Below are 6,747 nucleotides of genomic sequence, written 5' to 3' on the forward strand. Positions count from 1 at the left end.
AAGAAAAATAACCCATAGATAAACGAAATTGAAATACCTAATAAATAAAATTTTCAAAAAGCTTAATAGTTTCAAACATATATTGATAGGACCCTCTTAGAGTTTATGTAAGATTTATGTAAGAAAAGAAGGAATAAAAACAAGACATAACGGTCACGAGGGAAAGATGTTAGCTAGGCTGTTTGTTGTTAGTTTGTTTTGGTGCCTAGTATATAAGAGGAGAGTGTGGACAGGATCATTACATCGTGTAAAGGATGGATTGCTTCCTTGATATGCGTTACCAGCAATAAAGAAACCTTTGCTGTTTACGTGTGTTGTGTGTGTGCATTTTGTTTGGTCCAACCCAGAGTTGGTCCAATCCAGAGGATAATTGCCATAAAAAACCCTAACATATATAAACTTAAAAAGCTATTTTAATTTTTTTAAATATTATTGCTATGTATGGGTTGATGCCAATCCAATAAAAAAATATTAATACATATTGAGTTAAATTTTCATTAAAAGATCAACTCAGATTTTTATTGAATTTTTAATGGATGAAAATGGATTAACAATTTTGTTTTACCAGGCATATGATACTCTTGATATAAAATGTTCTTTACTTAACAAACTTTTTCACAGATAATAGTGATAGCAGTTTCCCAAGATGACCAAATTTCCCTCTTGCATAATAAATACTATTCTTTACCCCATGTTCACCAAATAATCAAGACAAGGAAGGTGGCTAATATCAACAAGACTCAAATACCATTTGATGTACAATAATTTTTCCAGTTCTCTTCCATTCAAGATCACAATGACACCAGATGTTGTGGTAAACAAACTGCAATGGTGGATCACAGTTTCAAAAAAAAAACACCTCTCTTTTCCTTTTTTTCATAGTAACTCCACCCTTTGAGACTATTTTTCTGCAAAATACTTCACCATCACATAGAATAAGGTTAGCATCACATAAGGTTGAAACCATCAAGTGAATGTTGGCTCCAAGTGGGTAAAATATACATTGGCATATTCGCAAACACAGAGTCCAGCTTATTTGCCCAGGTTAGCATCACATAGAGTCTAGGTTATTTTCCCCCAGTTTGCCCCATTTGCCTACGTATCCAACACAACAAAACCATACAAGAAAAAGCAAATTACAAAATTAAAAATAATATGAGTATTTATTTGATCAGAAACTGCATATTTGGATGCTGAGATATTGTTTTCATCATTCATAAACTAATCTGACACTAGATTTTTCATATAAAAATTCCACGATTTACTCAATGATTATAACCACTGTATTGTGTTGGTCTCAAATTTTGCCTTCTCCACCAGCTGCTCATGGAGACATTATGCAACTAAAAACCAAAATGCAGTGCAATGCAACACTCACACAAATCCACAGATGGCAAGCAAATCAAGCTTTCAGAAAAGCCAAGATTGTATATTTAAATAAATAAACAAATAAGAAAAGCCCAAAAAAGTGCAAATTTCAAACATATAAACCCTGAAAAGCATTTTCAAATAAACAAAGATAATAATGATCATGCAGAGACAATGTAAAAGAATTTTACAGTGTAAAATCAGACATGGTCTTTTTTTTTTTGGTTAAAAACAAAACCCCCAAAGAGAGGAATTCAAATAAAACCTGAAAGTGAAATCTTCAAATAAAACAAATAAACACGCCCAAAAAGTGATAAAATGGGAATTATCGTACCAGAAGAAAAATATCCTAAAACGCAAAAAAGAAAAATTAAAAAAAAATCAATAAATAAAAAACCCTAAAAAAACGACAATTCGAATAGAGAGACTCAAGACACACGCCAAAGCTATAAAATCAGAATTATTCTTACTAAAATTAAAATATATATATATATATATATATATATATATATATATATATATATATATATATATATATATATATATATATATATACACACACACACACAAGAATGAATGGAGATCTGGAACCTTCAGATTATCATCACGAGGCCGAAGGGTACAAGCGGTGGCGCGTGGAGAAAGGGAGCGAGAGAAGGCGAGCAGCAAGGAAAGTGGGTAAGAATATTCAGATTGAAAACTAAATAGAAACATCATGGAATGTCGAATGAAAACCCCTTTGTTTGTTTCTTTCAGGTTGCGATTCAGTGTCCACATGTTTCTTCCTTCCTTCCATGGCGCCGCTTCCAGCACTCTCTTCACTCCCTCTCTCCCAAACCTCTTCCTTGCAACAACCCTTCCTTCAACCCTTCTTCCATACCCGTATTTATATCCCTACATTTCATCACGTTATTTTTTTTAATTACAACGAAGCATTAAAAAAATAAAAAAGTATTTTGCAAAAGTTATTTTTACTTTTAATGAAGGTTTTTCCTCTAATTTTATTTTTATTTTTTTATATGTTTCAATTATTTCATCTTATATTTTTTTTCAAAGGTTATGTATTTTTTACTTTTGCATGAGATACATTTTTTAAATATATCTTCAATATAAAAAATAATATAATTTATTTTCAAGTTTTTTCATAAACTTAGATGTTTTTATTTAATTTTTAAAAATAATTTATTAAATATTAATTGACAATAAAGTCAAATAAAAATATTAATTTAACAATATAAAACTTTTACTTCAAAACAAAAACCTCTAATATAATTATGACTAAAAATACTCAAATTTATAAGATTACTAGGATTTAATTAAGTTTAAATTAATCAAATTTCAAAATTCATTCCTAAAATTAATAATGTGAAATTATACAAGGTATAAATATTAATTAGGGGTTAAGTGTAAGATGACCTAATTAAATTAGACATTTAATTTAATAAATTTTAATATTCAATTAAATTTTTGTGTAAAGGAGGCATGCCATTCAATATTCTTGGATGTGAAAATAATTTAATTTAAAACATTAGAAGTGAAAAAAAAGCATCGTAACCACTAAATCATAAGATAATAAATAATAAATTTTATTATTTGAAGATGTTGTCTACAATTTTCTGATAATGTATAAAAGATATTTATTTTCAATAAAAAAATTTAAAGTTTAGGTAAGAATATGAGTCAATTACTGTATACATAAAAGAATTTGGATGAATTAGGTAAGTATATGTTAGTTGTAAACTACATTCGTAGTTATATTGTTTAAATTTCTATCTTTATCTATTTTCAATCATTCTTTTTTGTTTGTTTTTGACTCTAGATGATTTCATATACAATTGTCTAAAGCTGAAAATGGAGATAAGGTGCAACTTCAGAGAAATTGAAATAAACTCTTATTTGTTATTGCAAAACATAAACATATAATAAAATATAAATATATCAAAAAATATCTTCTTTAAAACTTGAAAAGCAATTCCGAATAAGAAGGGATCAAGTTCATGTTTTTTCATATAATTATTATAGCAAATATAACTGTTTTTTTCCAAATAGTTGACGTGCTATCATTACATGTACAGTTTGCTTGATTAATAATTTTTAAAAATATGATAGGTATACCTACTTTCAACTTAAGTTTATGATTGAAAATACTTGAATAATTAAAATCATTTAAAAACTCCGGAGCAATCATTCAACTTGAATGTCCTGATCTTCGTTAGATTGGCAAGGTTTGCATATCAAGCAAGTATATATTGTTAACTCTTTTTTCTCTTAATACAGTACTACCAAATGTATCAAATATGATATAATGGCTAGGTTCAAATACTATACTTTATATCTCTTATCACAAAGTTGGATATACTTATTAGGTTGTTCTTTAATCCCTCAACTAAGAGAACATTATTGATGTTGAATGAAGATCCATTGCTTATGGTTCCTGTTCCAAGTATTTTTTTTCCCCTTTGTTAACAAATCATTCATTCTTTAAGTTCAACTTTGTAAATGTCCTTTCATCACTTGTCATGTGCTTGGAACATCCACTATCTAGGTACCAAAAATCTTTTTTATCAGTTTTCAAGACCTGCACAATAGATTAGTATTATATGGTACCCTTAATAGATTGGGTCCAACACGATTAATCCTTTCTTGGTCGTTTTGGAATCCATTTTAAACATTCCTAGGCACATCACATTTCCTAGCATTGTAATTTTTCAAAACTAGACCATTTTTCATGCAAGCAAACAATGAAAGAAATATCACTCGATTTACTTGTGAAAAAAAAAACTATAAACTTCTTAACTTTCTTTTCAGAAACAAAGTTATAACTAATTCTAGCTTTTCCAAAAACAATTTTAAGAACCAAGAACAACTTCAAAATTGGCTTTCCCTTTTGTCAATCTTGCACAGGATTTTAAGAGGTATATAACTTTGTTTTCTTAAACAGTGAAATTTTCACAAGGTTTTGAAATCAACTGATTTTCATAATAATAGGTTGAATTTCTATATAGCAGGTCCAAGTTTTCAAAATCCTCATTTAAATAAGTTATTCATTTTCCAACAGATTAACTATGTTTTCTAGCTAGTTGTTTAATCCTTTTAACCAATTATTTAAGACAACAAGTTTATTTGCTTCATCGTACAATTCTTCAAAAACATGCAACAATTGATTATAATCATTTTTATCTTTTAAGGATAGCGAACTTTCCTGACTTGATGATGACGACTTATAGTCAGCCATGAGATATAATGAGCTACTTATTTGTCTTCTCACTTTCTTCTTGTGATGAGCTACTTATTAAATCATCATTGTCTCCAAATACTATATATGAACTTTTCTCTTTGTTGTTTTCTTGTTTTCTATCTACATTTTTATCCTTGTTAAAACTGAGACACTCAATTTTGGTGTCCTTACTTTCAACAATTGTAACATGTAAAATGAGAAGTACTAGTACAATAATTTCATTTAGAGTAGTACCTCTTTTGATAACCTTTATTACCTCTGTTCTTGAGAAATTTTCCAAACTTCTTGACTAAAAGATTTAGGTTTTCATTGTCATTGATTTCAACCACTTCTTCATTTGAATTATCATTCTTTAGACTGCTTGACTTCAATGCAGTTCTTTACCTATTTCTCACTATTCTCTTGTTCATTCAGTCAATTCATCTTTGTTTCATGCTCTCTAAGCTTTCCAAACAAAGCGGCAGAGATCATGGTTGACAAGTCATGAGTGCATATTTATGCCTACATTTATGTTTTAAAATTCAATTTTTTTATCAAATTCTTGTGCTTAAATGATTGATTTAAAATAAGATTTGTGATGATTGGCTTTATCGGGTTTGAGAATTAAAGAGGCTTAAAATGTGATTTTAGTTGCATAAATTATTTTGGATAGTGTAATGTTTGTTGAAGCAGCTGGAATTAAAGTTTGAATTGCAATTCTGAAAAGAAAGAGAAGGATAAAGTGCAATTAAAGGAAATTTTTGGACTTCTATGCAATTTTGAATAAAATAAAAAAGGGTTGAAATGTAATTTTAGGCAAGTTTATTTTAAAAGATTATTTGGAGAAAATATATCTTAAGATATTTTATTTGATATTGTTAAATAATTGCCTTATTTAACTATATCAATAAAAATCAAAAGATAATATTTGCCAAATCATTTTGAATCTAGAAAAGATATTATCAAATATTCTAAAAAACTGATTAAATATGTTGAATATTTGACAGATATTAGATATAAGATAAAAGATTTTATCAACAGAAGATTCAGAGTCCAAGCCCAATCAAGCCTATATAAAAGAGACCTAGGAGAGGTACAACTCATTCATTCTCAGACTCCTCCATTAGAAGCCATCATCCACAACTCCTCTCACTTTTATTTCATCATGTATTCTAAACCAATTCATGGAGGCCTAAGCTCCTAGGGCTATTTGTTAAGACCTCGGTAAGTATACCGAATCGTATCAAGTAATAAATATGGTAAGACCAAGTATCGTTTCCCAAGAGACTCACGACCTAAACAGTTATGTGATTTCTTGATTAAATATGACTTGAGAATAAAATCTTTTGGTTTAAAATGCAGAAAATAAACATGAATGCAAGTGTTAATCAATTGACAATAAGAATGCACAGGTGATTGGTTTGTAAAATATGGAATGATTATGTTGTTGGGGGTTCGACTTATCCTATCGACTCTCATGTATTTATGAATTTGTCTTCTTCATTAATGTTAATGCCACTTTCTAATTTACTTTAGACCCGATGTCTCGGTGAAGAAAGCCTATCCTTAATTACTAGTTTACAATGTCTTGTCTCCCTAGCAATTAATTCTACATTATAAACGCACAAAAGCTTAAAGGCAACCAACCCTCATATCCCTATGTCTAGGCAATACTACTTTTGGGAGAGATTCTCCAGATCTAGATTTCCCCCTATGTGTTCATATCGACAAAATCAATTATCATGCTATGAATGAGTTAAACAGAGCAAGCATAGAGTATAGAGGAAAAACCCTAACAATTAATGAACAAACCATTTAAAATAAGAATCAATTCAATACATAAGAGTTTCAAAGGATTACATTGTTTCTCCAACAAAAATTGAAGTTTAGTTCACCATAGACATGGTGAACTAGATGAAAAATGGAAAATAATGAGATAGAAAAACCCTAAAAGTTGAAGATAGGAGCTTCCGTCTCCAAATCCGCCTCCAAGAGAGCGTTTCTGTGCCTCTTTTGTCAAAAGATACCAAGCCTAGGACGTCCAAATCCTTAAATAGAGAACAAAAAAAGTCCAAGCCCACGAGACAAGCGCTCAGCGCCCAACTTAGGGCGCCCAGGTGTGACTGCGGAAGCATTTGCCCTCAGCGCCCCTAGAAAGGCGC

The 6,747-nt window shown here is 29.7% G+C and overlaps 1 long non-coding RNA gene across 1 annotated transcript; it reads right to left on the minus strand.

Moving 5' to 3' along the window:
- Positions 1 to 581: 581 nt before the first annotated feature.
- Positions 582 to 2,303, minus strand: LOC108342384 (uncharacterized). Its single transcript, XR_001833373.2, has 2 exons — positions 1,960 to 2,303; positions 582 to 918 (listed from the first exon to the last, which is right to left on the minus strand). It is a non-coding gene; the product is annotated as an uncharacterized LOC108342384 (long non-coding RNA).
- Positions 2,304 to 6,747: the final 4,444 nt, after the last annotated feature.

The sequence above is a fragment of the Vigna angularis genome, chromosome 6 (genome assembly GCF_016808095.1).
Source record: "Vigna angularis cultivar LongXiaoDou No.4 chromosome 6, ASM1680809v1, whole genome shotgun sequence".
NCBI classification, from domain to species: domain Eukaryota; kingdom Viridiplantae; phylum Streptophyta; class Magnoliopsida; order Fabales; family Fabaceae; genus Vigna; species Vigna angularis.